At 33.2% G+C, this 23,206-nt stretch overlaps 1 long non-coding RNA gene across 1 annotated transcript; it reads left to right on the top strand.

The window, feature by feature from the left end:
* The first annotated feature begins 656 nt into the window (after positions 1-656).
* On the top strand, positions 657-1,833 carry LOC140671815 (uncharacterized). Its single transcript, XR_012047795.1, has 3 exons — positions 657-831; positions 1,102-1,439; positions 1,525-1,833. It is a non-coding gene; the product is annotated as an uncharacterized lncRNA (long non-coding RNA).
* The last annotated feature ends 21,373 nt before the right edge of the window (positions 1,834-23,206 follow it).

Here is a 23,206-nt window from a genome sequence, read left to right as displayed (position 1 = left end):
ATATATACCGATAGAGTAGATTATTATATGTTACTGAAGTACTCATTTTTAAGTTTAATTATTTTATTATTATTTTGATTATAAAACACACACACAGTACACACAAACATAAGATATATAATGTAGTGTTACGTCCTGGATCGCGAGCGAGGTGCGGTTGCGGTGGTTGGTATACGCGGATCGCGGTGGCCGAGCGGTAAATCTGTCACGATCAGCGTAGCGGTGCATCGGAAGCTGGTGGTCGGGACGTAATGGGTAATGAGGAGGATGTGAAGTGAGTAGACAATGAGTATAGATTGTTTACGTATACTAATTTTTATGTATTTATCATTATTTTATACTAAACATACATATACAGTTATATTTTCTTATATTTTACAGGACGAGTGAACGACTAAATCACAGACGAGTATCGGGAAGCGAACTGATAGGTACTTCAGCGGCCGGCAAGATGCGTACTTGCCCGAGGAAAGGCTGAGAGGAAAGGATCCTCGGTTGCGTAATCCCGAAGTCTATCAACGGCGGGGGCACGGGCCACGGACGGTATTCGATAGGCGGTAAGGGCCTATATGAGGAAGCGATGGCCCCGCTGCTGGATGCCGGTGGAGTGACAGCGTCGTGGAACGGGTCAGGAGCCGAGGACTCCGCCGTATGGTTTCCCGATGGAGGGTATGTGACATACCCGACGGATGCTGGGTTCTGACTATCAGGTGGAGACGCGGCCGTTCGGACCGTTAAATAAGAGCCGCCTTGGTATAGCGACCGGATGAGGCGCTTCAGTTGATGAGCGCGCCCTGATCGACGTGACCGACCCATGACGCAGCTAAGGAGGTAAGCGAAATTATAATCAAAGCCATAGTTGAATACACGGGGGAATATAGACAGGGGTTAGGGATAGTAACGCGAGTGAGGAAAAAGAGAAAAAAGAAAAAAAAACATACACACAGAACCAAGGGGGTCGGTTATAATAGGTGATAAGGGGCTCGTACGCGCGCTAATGTAAATTGCTAAACGAGTTAACTTGACTTTATCTGACGGGTTGTGGGGACAGGGTAAGCCTTAATGAATTTACTTTAATTTAATATTTATTTTATATTTCAGACCAAGAAGAGCGATCGGAGGAATTGTGAGAGACGCCCTGAGAGAGGCGCAGTTCGTGGACTGAGAGGAGGCAGATCGCCCTGAGAGAGGCGCGCTGCATGCTAGGAGGCGGAATGCCCTGCAAGAGGCGCTCCTCAGAGATGAGAGTCGTTCGCCCTGAGAGAGACGCGCGACGTAGATAGAGGTAGTCTAGCCCTGAACGAGGCGCACTACGAGGGATGAAGACAGAACAGCCCTGAAAGAGGCGCGCTGCTAGAAAGGACGTAGAGTCGCCCTGAAAGAGGCGCGCTACGTAGGAAGGATGTAGATCGCCCTGAAGGAGGCGCACTACGGTTTAGGTAAGGATGGTTATCGCTCTCTGTCTAATGACATTCCCTATGAAGACGAGAATAAAATATTAATCTTTTCAATTATATGTTACAGACATCTGAGGCTCCGGGTATGTCAAGGCGGACGTCGCGGACCTTGCCACGGGTGAGCGGATAAGAAAAAAGAAAAGAGAAAAAAAAATAAAAGAAGAAGCTATAAGGTATACAAGAACGCCCTGGAGGAGGCGCGCACCGACGCAGAATAACCGGAACGCCCTGGGAGAGGCGCGCGTCGGCGCAGGATGAAAGAGAGAGAGCCCGATGTAGGCGTGAAGGAAAGATGACCTCGTCAGATAAGTAGCACTAATTTGCCCGATAATTTCAGTATTAAAATTAGAATAGAAAGCTTGTCTCGATATTTACAGGTGTGTAGACGCGAAAGGTTAACGGCGAGAAAGATTGACACCGAGAAGATGACCGACGTCCGGAATGGACAGGAGTCGCGAACTGACACAGGTATGTATATTTCAAGTAAATTACACGTATACAATATGGTTAATGATTATATCTTAATCTTAATATATCTTAATAATAACGACAACGTACTCACTTCACTAAATTATTATATGTTACAGGAACCACTGGGGAACACACTGCCACGCAGGTATATACGAGAATGTGGATCTACAATATTATCAGGATTATAACATTAGTTAATAGAACTTTTCTTTGACTATAATTTCACGCGCGGACAAGTTTCGGACGCTTAAACAATATTAGATAAGCGGCATTAATATTACCTGATTGTCTGAAGAAGAAAAGATATAACGCTTATATTGTTGATAGAGATAAATTTACTGCGAATGAAAATTAAGATAAAATGTATTTGAAAGTGATAGATAGAATTCAATGTGTATTGTGAGCGCCGTGAAAATCGAAAAGGAGAAAGGAAATACAATAGTGACAGTGGAAACAATTAATCAAGAATAAATTTATACGACGGTAAATGCAAGAAACCGAAAGCTAATTAATAATATTTGCGATATGCTAGTCTCGAAGTCTCTCTGAGTTTATGATTTTGTGTGACTAATACCGAGTAATGAACTAGAAACACTGACTCAAAGATGTAATATTAATTACACTGTGTGAAAATTTGTAAGAACGTACGATCGAATGCTATAAAGGTAACCGATTATTAAATCGTATGAATAACTGTCTATACGTACAGTGAATCTAATGAATACTACATGAATTGAGTATGAATACTGGATAAACTGTCTAACTAATCGAACTGTCTGAATCAAATATGCCGAATGAACTGTACAAACTGATTTTACTGTCAGGGCGAAAGCAGAATACTGAATGATCTGAACGAACCGTCTGAGCGAAAACTGAATTGTTTGAACTGTCTGGGCAAAAACTGATTGAACTGATCGAATACTGACTCAACTGCGAAAACTGAATGAGCGAAAACTGAATGAGCGAAAACTGAATGAGCGAAAACTGAATACCATGTTGAGTGCACGGTGCTCCCGTTTATATACCCGTGGTCGCTGAGGGCTCCCACCTTTTTGAATTGTAGCGCGCGAAACATGGTCCGATCCTGGTCACGCTTGTTTGTCACGGGTATCACGCGCCGGGCAATAGTAAGTGGTCACGGTGTTTATCCAAAATTTTCACGTGATCCGACAGTTCCTGAACGTTCTAGAAGTTTCGGGACTAGCATTATAATATAATATTTATATCGTTAATTTCTAGATATATCGCAATTATTACTAGCGTTACGATAACTTATCTGATTAATTACTTATCGCCGCATTGTATTATAGCGTTGTACTTAGATAATTGTAGAGATATGAGAGCATTTCGCTAATTAACTTATTAATTAACAATTATCTATGATGTCGCATAATGTTATTCGTGGATTACAAGGTCTAAATTAGTCTACAGACGTTAACTCGCTATTATATAACTATATGTATGTATATTATTATAACTAGTAGTAATAAGTAATAATGGTATAAATGCACATGTAATATGCCGTGATATATTTACAATGAATGGATGAGGAGTGTGTAAGTGTGTATAAATGCATAAATTTAAGACAAGTTTATATTGTGAGAGATTGAGTGTGTAATTTAAATGATACGCGTGAAATATGTATGAATTAGCTATAAGATCCGAAACTATTGGGTTACCATGTATATGATACATTGATTATGTGTATGTTAATATATGAATATGCCTGTAATAAGTTTATAATAGGTTTATTGAGAGTGCTTCGTTTGTGCGTACTAATGCGTCACTATGTATATAAATTATTTATAGAGTGTGTGTATTTGCGTGTTACTGGGTGGATAATATGTCTATAATAGTCAGATACTGATTAAACATTGTGTAGATGATAAGTTTATAACGCGCGTACTTTTGTATCACCGGGTATATTAGGTGACTATTGTTATATAATTTTATGGTGTGTTTATTAAGGAGCGTGTATCTATGTAATTATTTCTGGGTGTTCATTATGCATTTATACTTGGTTTATGTAGTGTATGATGTGTGTATTATTGTGCCACCGTATATATAGGTATGGTCATTTTGTTTATTATGCATATGTATATTGTAATTATCATTCATCCTCAATAAAATGATAAAGAAGTTTTGAGAATATTATCACGTTCAAGTTATTTCAGACACCTTGTATAAGTAAGAGTTAATTAAGTAATTGTATATATTTGAGTGTGACTGTCTAACTTTCGTTATCTTCCAGAGCTTTATTCGTTTTAAACTCTTTATGGGATATTTATATTGTTTTTACTATAATATGTATATATATATATGTATCATGAGTGGTTCATTTTAATTATTATTGGTTTTAATTGATCACTTAAATATTGTCTGAGCCTCGAGGAGTTCTTGTCAGGTCATTATAATTTGCCTTTAAAACATCTGTGGATTATGATTTCTGCAGCAAGTCGCATATATATATATATATGTATATGTGCATGCACCGAGTTATATATCTCCATGGTTGATATATGAAATAATTATAAATGATAGCTGACCGGATTTTTATTGGCAAACCAAATTGGATTTATGGTAAGGAATTATTATGCAGATGGATGGGTTTGATCGAATCTTTTATTATTGTTAAAATTGGAATTTACTGAAATCACTGCGCTGTGGTGGAGTATGAGTAAAATTGACAAGTTATTATATTTGGGTGACAGAATCATTAGACATGTACGTTATTGTGGTATTAATTCGGTTTTGGGATATAAAACTGCATTTAATAGTGAAGGCATAATTATATATTAGAGGTGCGGATTAAAATAAATGAATTATTAAAGTTGAAAATATGAGGTGTTCTTGAAGTAAAATGGGTCTATAACAATGTGCGCTTAACTTTTTATGGCGGGGCTGTAGCCCTATAAGTTGCTACCCTTTTTGGTTCCTTATGAGTCAAGGCGCCAGGAAATAATTAATTAAGGTCATTGGGCGGGTTTTTTATGTGATGTTTAAACCGTTAAAAATTGGGTGCTTTTCGATGTTGCGACAACTTTTGATATATTGAGAAAAGTGATTTAGACTGTGCATAGGAAGTTGCAATTGCACATACGAGTTACTTGGCTTGCTCAGTTTTAATAATTAATGAAAGTTCATATAAGGGGTGTCCCAAAAGTACCGATCGGAGTTTATTATATGAAGCTTATGGAATTTAACCAAATGAATTAGTCGGTTGTTAAACACTATTTTATACTAATGTTTGGATAATATGACAATGTTAGTTTATATACCGGGTGTCAATTTATTAAGGTGAACATGTGTCGGGAGTTGTATTTCCGCTTATTCGCAGTTATGATCTCTTTCCTTGCGTGATTTTAGCTTGTTATATAGATTTACTTTATATTTTTGTTATACTGGGTGGTGGTTAATTCTCGATGCGTGTGTCTATGGTGATGTGTACGTGTATGTTTGTGTTTAGTAAGAGTGATGACGACGAGGTGGAGTGAACATTGACTTATATTATCGCTATTACTTAATTTACGTTATTCTATTGACGCGTACTTAATATTATGTTTCCTTTTTATTTTTCAGGTACTGCAACTAGAGTGACAAAACTAAATGGGTAATTATAATAAAATTAAGATGTTCGACCGACTTGGTGGGTCGTTTCTCTTCCCTTTTTCTCAGGTGCTGAGGAGGCGGATCAGAAGGTGATATACCGGGTGGCCGGAAAATAGGTAAGAATTTTCATTGGACAACTAATTAATTATTTTCCTTCATTTTTAGGTAGGTGATAGGGGAGAACTCAGTGATGGGGATAAAACAAGAAAAAGAAAAAAAAAAGATGTTCTAGCCATAATAAAAGGTATTTATCGGTTTAATCTATTTTTGATAATAACTATATGTATATATATAAAAAGAAAAAGAAAAAAAAATTTTTATAGGTGCTTAACGCTTACTATGTCTACTTAACAGGTGACGTATGGAGTCACAACGGACGGCGACTGGTGTCAAGCGGAGGCGCTGGACGTGACAATATACAGGTTTGACTATGGTGATATCTGCATTACACCACGCGCAAATTATTTCATGGAATTGTTCGTCGGAGATCAAGTGGTGTGACACTATCCACTCATATTGATTTTGATATTGTGGTTGATAAATGTGATAACACTGAGTACAGTAAGCAAATCCTGACGCGATGTGTCTATACCCAGAAGATTTATAGCACCGCGCAATTGAAAGTATTTGACATGGATCGAAGCTAGGTTGTATTGTTGTGTTGAATTGTAGCCCAGTAGTATGGTTTCTTGAGCTCATTCTATAAAGAGAAAAAGAGTAGTGCAAAACAAAAGTTGATAACTATTTAATAGCTTATTCAAAGTATCCACTTATACGAATTAATGTATTGTCTTCTGTATTAATTTGTTCTTCTTCTAGACGAGTCGAGTACGACAAATATGCATCATTACACAGAGAGCATTGTCTCAATGTTCTTAACGTAACTAGAGGTATTTTACATATTTTACATATTATTGGTTCGTAGCTTTTTGTAATTACAAGATAATGGCAATAAAAGAGTTTATGGAACCATCTATAATATTCAGACAGCAGGGAGGAGTAACAGGTTGCGCAGATTAAGTATCCGCGTTTGGTGTGGGTATATCCGGTGGCTTTAACACACCATGTAATGTGTAATCGTTGTTGTACTCGTGAAAAAGCGGATGAAGTTTTGTATAAAGGATCTATTGTTGATCGTTGGCGGGGCCAACACATCTGAAACCAAAAAATCGTTCTTAGCATTTCATCCTGGTTCAATGTGAGCTATCTTCAATTTATCTGCGTGAACAACTCTTGACGAGTTTTTAAATAAAATTTTGATGTTATTGTTGGGCAATGTTTCAAGTACTTCTAAGGGTCCAATATATTGATCAGAGAATTTTCCTTTAGCTGGTTCTTTTAATAAGAATACGTGATCTCCCTGTTTAAATTCTTGTACGTGAATGCGTTTATCGTAGTAGTGCTTGCTTCTGTTTTTGGATTGAATTAAATTTTGCCGCGCTTCTTCTTGTGTGTCGCGCAATCGATTAAATAAATCTGTTAAATATTCGGTATACGTAGGATCTATATTTTCTTCCACTATAGTGTTAGATGAAGGTAATCGTGCTATTCTTCCAAAAATTAATTCAAAAGGAGAAAATTTAGTGCTTTCATGTATGCTTGTATTGTATGAAAACATTGCTAGGGCAAGATGATCATCCCAATTTGAGTCTTTATTAATTTGTGTTTTCAGATATTCTGTTAGAACGTGGTGAGATCTTTCTATTGATCCGTTAGATTGAGGATGATACGCGGTAGTATGATATTGTTTAATTCTGAACCTTTTCGCTAGATTTCTCATTAAGGCCGTTAAGAAGTTAGATCCTTGATCGGTTAAAATGGCTTGTGGGGCACCGTATATACATATGAAATTCTTAGTAAAGGCATCGGCGATTGTTAATGACGTGGCTTCTTTTAATGGTACCGCGACTGAATATTTTGTTAGTAAATCTTGCATAGTGAGAATGTAAACGTTTCCGTTATCAGATACGGGTAATGGATCTACAATGTCCATTGATACTTTGTCGAAAGCTGATCCGGGAGTGTCGGTGATTATCATAGGCTGTTTAGTTTTTATTCTAGTTAATTTTTTTAATTGACAGGTTCGACAATTCCGGATAAAAATTTGAATATCCTTTTTCATTGTATTCCAGTAATAGAAGGTTCGCAATCGATTATAAGTTTTAATTATTCCTTTATGTCCACCTATTGCTGAATCGTGGTATTCGCGGATAAGAGCTGATCTGTCTTCTGTATTTGGTGTTTGAATAAGATCTTTGCATATAGTTACGCGAATATTAATATCATTTACATGTTTAATTGTTTTTCTACATAAGCCCAAGAGATATTATCAAAAAAGTTAGTATTCTTAATTGAGATAGACTCTAATTGTAATTCATTTAAAACGTCTATTAATGATTTAATACAATTTTTAATGTTGTCTGGCTCTATTAACGTGCGATGATTGAGTTTTAGTGGTAAAGATATTAAGGTCTTAGAGCGTAATATACTTATTTTTGCTCTTTCATAGGTCTTTGTATGTAGGTAAGAGATTAGCTTCTTGTAACTCTCTTGCACCGTTATCAAGGGGTTTACCGTTCAGAGTTATAAAAATTACGTAATTATCATTATGTTTTAATAATCTGTCACGGCTTATTAAAACTTTAGCTTTAGAGTCAGTGGGTACTTCTACGTATGGCAAAATATCAGTTGGCCTTAACTCTGCGTCGCTTTCATCGCTGCTTGTTTCTAAATCTTCATTAGTAATAACGCTCTCATTACTATTGTAATCTTCAATAATCATTGAGTCAGAAATTGATTCATTTATAGGCACATTGGGATGCGTTATTACAGGTGGGAGAGTATGGGGAATAACTTTCACGGAGGTTTGGCCAGGGGGTTGTGACATTGAGAATAGAGATTCGTCAGAGTCAGAGTCAGGATCAGGTGGAAGAGAGGGGCTTTTTCTAAAGGGCAGGACTTAGACAGTTGGGTTCCTTGATAATGCATCAGCATTATTATTTAACATTCCCTTTTTATATCGTATATCATAATCATATTCGGCTAATTTGATTCGCCATTTTAAAAGTCTTGAAGTTGGGTCTTTGATAGAATGTAACCATACTAGAGGTTTATGATCGGTCACTATGGTGAATTTAGTGCCATATAAATAAGGTCTAAAATGATTCGTACAATATACCATAGCTAAACATTCTTTCTCGATGGTCGAATAATTTTGCTCTGCTTTATTAAGTACTCTTAATGTATACGCGATTGGAAGATCTTTCCGATTGGTCCTTGACTTTATACTCCGCCGATTGCATATCCGGATGTATCGGTTGTTAAGTTAAAAGGTTTACTAAAATCAGGATATTGTAATATCGGTTTGTTGCATAATTGGTCCTTGAGATTATTAAACGCGTATTCTTGATCTTTTTGCCATTTGAAGCAATTATTTTTCTTAAGTAAATCAGTTAGAGGTTTAGCGATTTTTGAAAAGCTTGGAATAAATCGTCGATAATAACCAACTAATCCTAGAAATTGTTTTATGTTTTTTAGGATTTTTAGGAGAAGGAAAATCATGGACAGCGTTAACCTTGGTAGGGTTTGGTCGTACGCCGTCGGATCCGATAATATGACCGAGGTGAGCTACTTCTCGTCGCAAAAATTCACATTTGTCAGGTTGTAATTTTAAATTAGCTTCGCGTAATCTTTTCATTAATTTGTTAAATTTCACTTCGTGTTCTTTTAATGATCGAGCGTATATGACTATATCATCCATGTAAACAAAAAGCTCGTTGTCTTGTAATCCAGATAGTACATTGTCTATTAATCTTTGAAATGTTGCAGGGGCATTTTTTAATCCAAAGGGCATTCTCTTAAATTGATAATGTCCGTAAGGGGTGGAGAATGCAGTTTTGTGGGCCTCATTTGGATCCATTGGTATTTGGTGGAATCCTGAGGCGAGGTCAAGAACTGAGAAATATTTAGCGCTTCCAAATTGGTCAAGTATATCAGTTATGTTGGGAAGGGGATAAACGTCTCCGATTATTTTTTCATTGAAGGCACGATAATCGATGACCATTCGCCATCTTTTATTTCCAGAAGAATCGGGTTTCTTAGGGACGATCTATACTGGTGAATTATAAGGTGAGAGTGAATATTCTATCATATCGTCTTTTAGTAACTTAGTAATTTGCCTGTCTATTTCTTCTTTATGCATAGGAGGAAAACGATATTGCTTGGTGTGGATCGAAAAGTTATCCGTGGTATAAATAGAATGATGGGTTACATGAGTGGTTCCCAATTTATCATTAGGCAAATGGAATCTGTCTAGATTATTATAAACCAGTGTTTGAAGATTATTCCTTTCTTCTTCATTTAAATGTTCCAACCTTAGGAGTTTTAGAGTAAGTTCCGCACTCTCTAGCGGTGTTTCAAAAATGATTTCGTTTAACTGAAACGGATTTTCAATTAAAGGATGGCTCGTGCTCGTCTGATGCCCTCGGGAATCAACAACACTGCAAAAGCCTCCATAAGACGTAGAAAAATCATCTTCGTCTTCCTCAAGAGAAGAAGAGGATTGGTGTTACGTCTCGCGATCCACTGTTATCGTCCACCTCAGTGTCAATACCAGGGTTGCTCTCTATTTAGTTTTTTAGGGCAACCTGTTTAAACCGGCTATATCCAGGGAGTCGCCGAGAGCTAAGTCTTGATCCTTTTGATAATCAGATTTTTCTTTACTGATCGGGAACCACTACAATTGAGGCTTGGTTCATAAGCTCAATAATAATATCGTCTAAATTATAAATAATGTTTTCTTTATTTTCTTCCAAAAATTGTATTAATATTTCTAGTATAGTGTCAGGTTCTTGGGAAGTATTCTGTTGTATTTCAGCGTCGGTTACTTGTGGTTTCATTAATTATTAATTTATTTAAGACCAATATAGAGAGATAGAGATAAAAATTTTATGTTTGTTGTGTGTACGTATTGAGTATATTGTAGATATTGAAATTTTAAATTTCTATAATCAATGATTCTTAGACACCCGGTATATAAGATGTGTATATAGGGTGCCTTTAAAGTAGGATTTTGTCTCTATTATTGAGTAATGACTGTTAAGTATTATCCTAACTTATTATTTAAGAAATTTTATAACTCTTATAATTAATTCATTTAATTAATTATTATAGGGAGTGATTTGGAGAGGCGAGATTAAGGACAGATTATTGCCAGTTCAAGTTCTTTATAATGGAATTGATCCGGTCTTCTCAGAATGAACCAGTAAGAACAAGATGGCTGACGTCTTATAAACAAATAGAAATATTTGATAACCGATTAGGGATGAGTTTACGAAATTTTGGTTATAAGATCTACAGGGAATACTGCATGAAATAACTAGTTAAATTTGTACCTTTACAGGTGCAAAATTGTGATCTATTGAATAACAAAATTCTAAAGTTGTCTTAATTTAGTTAAAGTTTTGCATAAATCTTAGTTTAGTAGTAATAAGAAGTTTTAAGGGTATTTGGGGTCATTAAGTCCGGAAATAAAAAAAATCAAAATGGCGACCAAAATGTGTAAAATTGGCTAAAAAGAGTATCCTCAAAGTTTCAAGCAAATTAGAAATTTTGTTAATTATTTATTTATTTTGTAATAAAATTTTGTGGTTTTTATTGTTATTATATAACGTTATTATTAATTAATCATTAGGAGAAAATTTGTTAGAGATTATTAATTTACAAGTAGAATAGAATAACTAAGAAAAATTCTAATTTCGTATCTCCAATAGATTCGTTATTATTTGATTTTACAAGTAATTTGTAAATTAACTTATGTAAGAAAAATAATTTTTTGTAATCATAAAGGAGTCTAATTATAATGACTTGACTAAAATGTCGATCAGAAAAAATATGATATTGTTTATAAATTATTGTTAGTTAACAAACGTATTGTTTATAAGTATATGTGTATGAAGGGTTTTAATATATAATTACTCTAATATGCAAATATATATTAAAATTATTATCTTAGTATGTTACTTGATTATTTATTTATAAATAAATTGACTCGGTTTTATTATAAATTGAGAAAAAGGGGATAAAAATTTAGTTCGGAGGTTGTTGTTAAGAGTATCCAAATATGGGGTTCTGGCACCTTTATTTTCTATGTTTTTAGGGGGGTGAGAGGTTTTTTGTTATGCGTCCCTGTGAATGTCGCGGAAACTGTTGCTGGACATATATATATATATATATGTCCAAGGGTGCTTTTGACGACACCAAGTTTTCTGTCAGTTTTCTTTCTTATTTTACTGTTATAAAAGGTCTTGTGATAATGGAATTTCTGTTATGGAGTATTTACTTTGTTAGGAAGTAATAATAAGGTTAAAATTGATTATATGTATATATTTTATAAATTAAAACCTAAAAGGTCGTTTTGATATATATATATATATATATATATATATATATATATATATATATGTAAATGTGAGTGTATATATGTGTTAAAGGGTATACATAGAATTTTAATATTTATTTTCTGGTTCTTCAGGTCGAGTTTAATTGGTGGACTAAATTTGATCTTTCAATTTAAAATGGTGTAAGAGTGGTAAATCTATAAAGTTATATAGTCTATGGAGGAACATATGACTTAAGGTGTTGTCGGAAATATTTATTATTTTAACAAAGAAATCGGCGGTAATTTATGGATCTTCAAATAAGGAGGTAAGGTATATGATTAATGGTTTTAAATGGAATATAAATTTTATTATTTAAACAATTATTGTAGTCTGTATTGAGAAATTATATGAGGGTAGGTTAACTATACTAATTGTTATTTATAAATTTATTATGATGTTTTACAATTGATAGAATTGATATTTTATTTAGTAAGGCTTACAACTAATAAGAAAATGATAAATTCTATTATAAATATATAAAATTTATGTATTTATAGGTATGTTCGTAATTGAGTCTAGTGAAAGAAAAAAAATAATTACTAAATAGTATATAAAGTCGAGAGTATAATAAATATTGATATATATATTATCTTTATTGGTTGTTCTTAAAGGGGATAAAATTATCTCAATATAATTTGTTAATTACTTTGATATGAATTAATATATAATTTTGGACAAGTTATACTCATATAGTAATGAGTATGAGAAGAATTGATTATTTTTAATTATGTAGGAGATTTTGTGACTCATGAATACTTTGAATGGATTTTCTTATTTAATAATAAAATAATAATAATGAGCTAAATAATAATAATGTGCTAAATAAAATGTTTTTTTTTATTTCGAGGAAAGATGGCGTACAAATAAATGAATTCATACTGGAATATGGTTAATTAGAGGCCTATTATTTATTTAAAAGGTCACCGTCTCTGATGGAGAAGGAAAGTGATAGTGTTAGAAGGATGCTCCTTATTTCTCATGACATCATTTATTAAGATAAGTATCGCGAATCTTCTTTTCATTTATATATATACATATTTCTATTTATTTATTTTCTTATTATAATTAGAAAAATTAATAATTAATAATTTAATATTAATCTAAAAATAAAGATAAAATTTATTGTTTTCATAAATACTTATATGTATGCTTGGAAAGATTCTTATTAATACTTTAATTGTCTTAAAAGCCTTATTATGAAGATTTATTGTTATAGTTAATTATTTGATAAAATACATATATATATATATACGTTGCTCTCCCCCTTTATATTTTTTTTCGTGAGTTATATCTAGGAGCTAAGGGTGGAACAGCTTATTATATGAACAGTAATATATATATATATGTGTACTTACAATTGTATTACTATTACTATGTTTTTATTTATTATATTATATTATGTATATATATATATATATATATATTGAAATTTTTACGTATTCTATATTTGAAATAATATTATTAAATGATAGAAAAAATGCTTTAATATAGTGAAAGCAATTGCAAATGAAAAAAAAATTTATTTATATTTTTATTTTTTTTCTTTTTTTTATAATTTTAATGATATAAGGATAAAGTGGTAATATGATTACGTGCAATTAAAATAATGTTGAATTAAAATAATATTAAGCGATAAAAAAAAATATATAAATATATATATATATATATATATATATATATATATGTGTGACTTACTTTAATAATATTTTATTGTTGTGAATTTTCCTGTGTCTTCTCGCGTGCGGTTCTTCGTAGATCAGCTTCGGGGATGTCTGCGACAGAGATCTCAGGAAGAAATAGTTCAATCTGCGCCAGTGGTCCAGGCCATCCAATGAACTCGAAGGTTCTTCGGGTGCTGGCAATGTCAACTGGCTCTAAAGCCTGCGGCCACTCAAAGAGTTCAACAACGATCCTTTGATTATTTGGTATATTTATAGTAAGTTCTTCGCTATTTCCAGTTATTTGATTAAAAGCATTAATTTTTGAAGTTGCCGTTGTTGACGTAAAGCGGCGAGTAACTGTTTGTACCTTTTACCTGCGCGGCGAGTACCAGGCATCTACTATAAATTATCGTAAATTATTTTTTATTTTGCTAAATTAACATTTGTTAATAATCTGGATTAAACGACGCCCAGACAGCTCATCGACTAAGTCTCAGCTCTGCCTGAACTGTAACGAGGGCACGTCACTTTGCTCTTTCCCAGGCTCGGAACTCGCTATCGCTTTATCTAGATAGAGTAAATAATAAAATTCTAATGGCTTTGATATTTAGTTAATATTGTAGTAATAATTTGTATAATATCTAATTGTTTATAGTAAATGTTGGCTCGGGAATGTAGGAACACTGCATCTAACAATTCACTTAAAGTAATGCATGAATAAGCTGGTATATTTCAAATATCAAAATAATTTTACAAAGTTGCAAGTATATAAGTTGCTATAATAATGTTATTAATTAAAACGAGAGGTACATCCGCACTGTACTGAGATTAAAAGTATCAATGGTAATATAGTATTAAATCTAAGTTAATTTAAAATGAGTCGCGGAGTAGAAAAATCTTAAAATATTAAAAAGACTCTACCTTGACGACACAAAGTAGTAGTCAGAAAAGCTAAGTTGAATTATATTTTAGGACGCAGCAAACAAAGACTCAGAGATTCTACAACTTAGGACGATTTCTTCACGACTCCCGAATTACGACTGTTTGCAGTCCATACGCTCAACTGACTCCTGAGGTTCGTCCCCACTCTCAACCTCTCCTTCCACTAGTTATCAGAAGGACTCAAGTTCCTTCTGGTTGGTTGATCTTGTTTGTATGGAGATGGACTTTGGTTTGGAGAGGGAAGTCTCCTCCCCTGGAGTTATTGGAACCGAGTGAGTTCTTCAATATCAATTTCGATAAGATGATACGAACTTTATAATCAAGTATCCGTTGTTATATTTTGAGGAAGCTCTCGCGATTATACTCAAGCGATTTCTTTATAATCACTTGCTTCAACTGAAATGGTAATCAAATATCGGTTTATTAGATTAAGAAGAAGCTTCTTCGCTGATCGTCAGGATGTTTAGGCTACTTGATTATATGTGATTTCATGAGTCTTTTTGTCGCTGTTATCGCGTGCGTCATATTAATTATCGATTTTTCATACAACGCTAAGACTTATTCGTATTGCAGCGAGAGAGATTTAATGACTATTATTGTTATATATAATTTATTCCTCAACATAATATTACTTATAAGAATTTTGAATACTTTCTCTCTCGTTGCATCACATTTGTCTTATTGATTAATTTTACATGTTTGAAAATATTTATATGGGAGACTATATTCTTATTTCTAGTATATTTTATTGAATTTATTTTGACATATGGTGCTTTTGTTTTTCTAATATTGATTTTATTCAGCTGCGAAAGTTAACTCTTGAGCAAATATTTAATTTTAATTTTGATTATATACCCTTTTGACACCCAGTATATAAGATATATATATAAAGTGATTTTTAATTTTAGTTCTAACAACCATTGCTTTGTAAAAAAAAAAATAAATCTTCCATATAAATTTACATTTTTAGTGGACGCGGATTAATATCGGCAGTATTTATATATTTTGTACATATATATATATATATATATATGTTATATATATGTATACGGATAGATGTATTTTATTCGAGTATCGTCAGTGCGTCGTTTTTATATGTATTTAACTACTGGTTGTCCTTTTGAGAATAGGTGATTTTTACATCTAGTTTGATAAGTTTGGTCTAATTTTTGTGAGAAGTTAATTTGTTTAAAATTTATATTTATCAATATAAATATATAAAAATATATATATATTTAGAATATATATATATAACCGTAAAAGACTTTGACTTTAATTTTTAATTAATACTTAATATAATATAATTGAATAACTATGATTGTATGATTAATTTTTATATTCATTAAGGACAATATTACTTAATTATGATTTTGTATAAACAAGCATTTGGTAATATGCTGAATACGCTATATATATATATATATATATATATATATAGCGTACATTTTATAATTGAACAGTATATTTGTGTTTTTGAAAATTTTAAATTTGGCGGGACGTCACATTGGTAAGAAGAATCAGGATCAGAGACACAACGAACTGTGGCCTAGGATAACCCTCGGATTCCGTCGGCACCGCAAGAGGAATATGGATTCTCTTGGGTATCAATGGTGTCAAATTCCTGCAGAGTGAATGAAGGTATTTCTATATTATACTCTTCATCATTAGTATTAAAAAGAGGCAAGTAAACTTTGCCATGAATATTAAAACTATCGCGTCTCCAAGGTATATTCCTTTGATGGAAGTTATTAATGGAAGATATCCCGTTTTTATTTTAGAATTCATGATTTTAATGAAGAAAGGAGTGACTGTTCTTGGTTTAATGTTAATATATTCCACTTCATCAAATGGAAGCGAAGTATTTTCAAGTAGTAAGTGTTTTGTTTTAAAATCAACATTTGCATTTCTATTTTTCAAAACCGTATTACCAAGAATACCGTGATGCGAGAAAAGTATGTCGTTGGAAACAATGTGAAATTCAGTTTGTTTTCCTAATACTGATATATAAATTGCACCTAAAATATTAATGGGTTCGGATGCTATTCCTTGTAATGATTGAATATTTCTCTTATCCGGAGAAATATTAGAATTGACGTATTCTTTCTTAATTAAATTCAAATCAGAACCGGAATCTATCATAAAGATGCATGTGTCCTTTAGGTCAGGGGACGATAAAGTAATGGTAGGAGCGCAAGTGCTTGCTATAAGCCGATGTTTATTTACTTTTGTGTCTCCAGGTTTTGATTTTCTGTATCTACGAATCGTACGACTCGAGAGGGGTTTGGGCGTACCTGTTGAGCAGCGTCCCGGCGAACGACTCCTTGTACCGGAGCGCTCTGACCGTTTCCCTGATTGTCAGGAGATTGATTAGAAGAGTTCATATCTCCGGTGAGTGATTTTCTATAAGCTAATTTCCGGCATTCAGTAACCAAATGTCCAGGAGTTTTGCAATAACAACATATTTTTTCAGTGGGAAAATTTGGACCAGGTTGTCCAGAAACTAATGGTTTAATAAAAGGAGCGACGGTATTACGCGTGTCATGCACTCTGGGGGCGGAAATGGTAGAAGCTGCTGGACTACGCGAAGGGTTCTGAAGAATACGAGGACTATAGGTAAGGTCTGCACGAGGGGTAAGAACAGGTCGTAGGAAAAGCAATTCTCTTACGATGATTTTCGGATTCTAAGGTTTCGCTTAATTGAATAGCTCCAACGATTGCGTCTTCCAAACTGTAATATCCTTCTAGCTTTACACGAATCAATAAATCGGGCGGAAGGCCGTTGATAAAGCTTTCTAGAGCTCTCGCCTCAATGTTATAGCGAAGCTGTTCACTCATATTTCCGTGAATGGTGATTTCACCGTCTATAATCGCGGATCTTAATTCTTTAACTCTTTCAATAGTCGAAAATATTTTTATTTGGTTTAACGTTGGCAAGTTCCCCGCGATATTGATCGACCGATTTGTTAGGACCAAAAACCTTCTTCAATCGATTAGTCAGATCGGTTAAATTATGGTATTCTATTCCCTCTATTGCCGCGTAAACATGTCCTTGTAGTTTGTTTATTATTAATGGTAACAAATATTCTTTTTGCCACGAAAGAATTAAATTTAACACTCGTTCGCACGTTTTACAGAATTGGAATACGGACATTTTAAGACCGTCATATTTGAGAATGGAATCGACTATGTCTTTAATACGAATGGGTGAAGCCAAATTGGATATGATCCATATTCAAAGGGGTATTTCTGGAGGCAGATGGAAGAGGCGGATTGGTATTATCAGCTTGAAGTTTGGAAGTCGAGGAGATATTTATATTGCCAGATAAGGGGTTAATAGGCTCCTGAGGTGGCAAATTTCTTATATAATCTTGTACGTGTAAGTTAGATATACCCTGTTGTCGCATCTCAGATACCTTTTGTTCTAAATTATTTAATTGATTTGATAAAGTTTTTAATGAAGATACTTCTTGTCGTAATAAGCTTAATATCAAACTGAGGCTATTTATATCGACAGCAGCGTTTTGCTCTGCTTCAAATTTTTCCTTAGAAATTTCAAATTCTTTTTGCTGTATAGTCAGAGCAGCTTGTTGTTCCCTAACAAGTCTTTCTTTATTTTGTAATTGTTGCATCATGACTTCTAATTCAGCTTGTTGTTTTTGTAAAGGAGTGATGACTGTAGTATCACTCTCGCTATGCTCAAGAGTGGTTTTAGAAGATTGTGATCGTGTACTAATAATGAGTAAAAATATTAATTTTTACTCATTATGAAAGATTGTTATTAATAATTAAATTTAAAAAAAAAATTCGTAAACAATGAGTGATCCCTTTTTGGCAATCCCACCGCTGCCACCAATTTATGTCACGTGCAGTGACCCACTGTTATCATCTACCTAGGTGTCAATAACAGGGTTGCTCTCTATTTAGTTTTTTGGGTAATCTGTTAAATCGGCTATGCCCAGGGCTCCGCTGAGAGCAGGATCAATGTGTTCTAAGAACTAATAAATCAGGGAATTTTTTTACTGATCTGGGATTATGATAATAGAAGCTTGGTTTAAAAATTCTTTAATAATGTTATCTGAATTGTAAATAATATTTGTTTTATTTTCTTCTATAAATTGAATTAAGGTCTCCAACATAACTTCAGGGTCAACAAAGATGTCTTGTCGAATTTCAGTATCAGTTGTTTGAGGTCTCATTTATTCTTAATTTATTTGGAGCTAATTAAAAGAGATAGGGATAAGATTTATATTCCTAGATATAAAGTCTTTAGCATGTAAGTGTAGGGAATATTATAGATATTTGAATTTTAAAATTTAACGAGTAATGATTTTTTGACACCCGGTATACAAGAAATGTATATAGAGTGGTTTAAAAGTAAGATATCGTCTCTAGTATATAGTCTCTGGTGAGTATTAGGTATTATCATAACTTGTTAATAAGGAATTGATAATTCTTATAATTAATTTATTTAATTAACTGTTATAGGGAGTGATTTGGAGAATCGAGATTGGGGACTGATTATCGTCGGTTCGAGTTTATTACAATGGAATTGGTCCGGTCTTCTTAGGATGGACTAGTAAAAACAAGATGGCTGACGTCTTATAAACAACTGGAAGTATTTCGGAACCTATTAGGGGTAAGTTTACGAAATTTTGCCTATAAAATCTTCAGGAGATATTGCATAAAATAGACGTTTCAAATTATATTTTTGCAGGTGCAAAACTGTGATCTATTGAATAGTAGAATTCTAAAGTTGTCTCAATTTAGTTGAAATTTTGTATAAAACTTAGTTTAATAGTAGTGTCACGTCCAGCGCCTCCGCTTGACACCAGTCGCCGTCCGTTGACTCCATACGTCACCTGTTAAAGTAGACATAGTAAGCGTTAAGCACCTATAAAATTTTTTTATTTTCTTTTTCTTTTTATATATATACATATAGTTATTATCAAAAATAGATTAAGCCGATAAATACCCTTTATTATGTTTCCGGCTAGAACATCTTTTTTTTTCTCTTTTTCTTGTTTTATCCCCATTACTGGTTCTCCCCTATCACCTACCTAAAAATGAAGGAAAATAATTAATTAGTTGTCCAATGAAAATTCTTACCTATTTTTCGGCCACCCGGTATATCACCTTTTGGTCCGCCTCCTCAGCACCTGAAAAAGGGAAGAGAAACGACCCACCAAGTCGGTCAAACATCTTAATTTTATTATAATTACCCATTTAGTTTTGTCACTCTAGTTGCAGTACCTGAAAAATAAAAAGGAAACATAATATTAAGTACGCATCAATAGAATAACGTAAATTAAGTAATAGCGATAATATAAGTCAATGTTCACTCTACCTCGTCGTCATCACTCTTACTAAACACAAACATACACGTACACATCACCGAGAATTACACACGCATCGAGAATTAACCACCACCCGGTATAACAAAAATATAAAGTAAATCTATATAACAAGCTAAAATCACGCAAGGAAAGAGATCATAACTGCGAATAAGCGGAAATACAACTCCCGACACATGTTCACCTTAATAAATTGACACCCGGTATATAAACTAACATTGTCATATTATCCAAACATTAGTATAAAATAGTGTTTAACAACCAACCGATTCATTTGGTTAAATTTCATAAGCTTCATATAATAAACTCCGATCGGTACTTTTGGGACACCCTGTATATGAACTTTCATTAATTATTAAAACTGAGCAAGCCAAGTAACTCGTATGTGCAATTGCAACTTCCTATGCACAGTCTAAATCACTTTTCTCAATATATCAAAAGTTGTCGCAACATCGAAAAGCACCCAATTTTTAACGGTTTAAACATCACATAAAAAACCCGCCCAGTGACCTTAATTAATTATTTCCTGGCGCCTTGACTCATAAGGAACCAAAAAAGGTAGCAACTTATAGGGCTACAGCCCCGCCATAAAAAGTTAAGCGCACATTGTTATAGACCCATTTTACTTCAGGAACACCTCATATTTTCAACTTTAATAATTCATTTATTTTAATCCGCACCTCCAATATATAATTATGCCTTCACTATTAAATGCAGTTTTATATCCCAAAGCCGAATTAATACCACAATAACGTACATGTCTAATGATTCTGTCACCCAAATATAATAACTTGTCAATTTTACTCATACTCCACCGCAGCGCAGTGATTTCAGTAAATTCAAATTTTAACAATAATAAAAAATTCGATCAAACCCATCATCTGCATAATAATTCCTTACCATGAATCCAATTTGGTTTGCCAATAAAAATCCGGTCAGCTATCATTTATAATTATTTCATATATCAACCATGGAGATAACTCGGTGCATGCACATATATATATATGCGACTCGCTGCAGAAATCATAATCCACAGATGTTTTAAAGGCAAATTATAATGACATGACAAGAACGCCTCGAGGTTCAGACAATATTTAAGTGATCAATTAAAACCAATAATAATTAAAATGAACCACTCATGATACATATATATATACATATTATAGTGAAAACAATATAAATATCCCATAAAGAGTTTAAAACGAATAAAGCTCTGGAAGATAACGAAAGTTAGATAGTCACACTCAAATATATACAATTACTTAATTAACTCTTACTTATACAAGGTGTCTGAAATAACTTGAACGTAATAATATTCTCAAAACTTCTTTATCATTTTATTGAGGATGAATGATAATTACAATATACATATGCATAATAAACAAAATGACCATACCTATATATACGGTGGTACAATAATACACACATCATACACTACATAAACCAAGTATAAACGCATAATGAACACCCAGAAATAATTACATAGATACACGCTCCTTAACAAACACACCATAAAATTATATAACAATAGTCACCTAATATACCCGGTAATTCATACATATTCCATGCGTATCATTTAAATCAGTGCTCGGAGTTAGTTGCCCTTTTCAGGCCGATTTCCGAGGCGACGCCTCCTTTCTCCCACTAGCGCTCGAGACTCGACGGCCGAGCCGCCGAATCGCTTCAGGCGCGTCTCTGTAAGAAATATATTGGGATCCATATGTTAGGCACACAAATCGTCACATCATGAAAGTTTTTCTCGCTAAATAATTTTTCTTTTCATAAATAATTATAAATAAAATTATGTTAATAAATAATAAATGTAATATAAATAAATAATATAACAATAATATATGTAATATAAAATATATAATAATAAATTATATATATATATATATATATATATATATATATATATATAATATATATATATATATAATATATATATATATATATATATATATATATATATATATATATATATATATATATATATATATAATAGCTTTACATAACATATTAATAATAGAATTTTTAATATTTTTACTTATAATTTATTATTATATATTTTATATCACATATATTATTGTTATATTATTATTATTATTACATTTATTATTTATTGACATAATTTTATTTATAATTATTTATAAAAAGAAAAATTATTTAGCGAGAAAAACTTTCATGATGTGACGATTTGTGTGCCTAACATATGGATCTCAATATATTTCTTACAGAGACGCGCCTGAAGCGATTCGGCGGCTCGGCCGTCGAGTCTCGAGCGCTAGTGGGAGAAAGGAGGCGTCGCCTCGAAAATCGGCCTGAAAAGGGCAACTAACTCCGAGCACTGATTTAAATTACACACTCAACCTCTCACAATATAAACTTGTCTTAAATTTATGCATTTATACACACTTACACACTCCTCATCCATTCATTGTAAATATATCACGGCATATTACATGTGCATTTATACCATTATTACTTATATATATATATAAACTTTTACTACTAGTTATAATGATATACATACATACATATAGTTATATAATAGCGAATTTAACGTCTGTAGACTAATTTAGACCTTGTAATCCACGAATAACATTATGCGACATCATAGATAATTGTTAATTAATAAGTTAATTAGCGAAATGTATCATATCTCTACGATTATTTAAGTACAACGCTATAATACAATGCGGCGATAAGTAATTAATCAGATAAGTTATCGTAACGCTAGTAATAATTGCGATATATCTAGAAATAACGATATAAATATTATATTATAATGCTAGTCCCGAAGCTTCTAGAACATTCAGGAACCGCCGGATCACGTGAAAATTTCGGACAAACACCGTGACCGCTTACTATTGCCCGGCGCGTGATACCCGTGACAAACAAGCATGATCAGGATCAGACCACGTTGCGCGCGCTACAATTCAGAAGGTGAGAGCCCTCAGCGACCACGGGTATATAAACGGGAGCACCGTGCGCTCAAGATACAGAGTATTCAGTTCTCGCCCAGACAGTTTAGATCATTAGAGTATTCAGTTCTCGTTCAGACAGTTCAGATCATATTGAGTATTCGGCTTTCGTCCCGACAGTAAAATCTGTTGTACGGTTCGTTCCGACCATTCAGTTTTCGCATAATCAGTATTCGATCAGCAGTCAATACTCGATTCATACAGTACCCAGTAAATTCATTGTACGTACAGACAGTCATTCATTCAATTTAATAATCGGTTATCTTTATAACATTCGATCATACATACGCT

This window comes from Anoplolepis gracilipes, chromosome 1 (assembly GCF_047496725.1).
Source record: "Anoplolepis gracilipes chromosome 1, ASM4749672v1, whole genome shotgun sequence".
Taxonomy (NCBI): domain Eukaryota; kingdom Metazoa; phylum Arthropoda; class Insecta; order Hymenoptera; family Formicidae; genus Anoplolepis; species Anoplolepis gracilipes.
The sequence above is the reverse complement of the archived record's forward strand: the minus strand, read 5'-3'. Positions and strand labels throughout refer to the sequence as shown.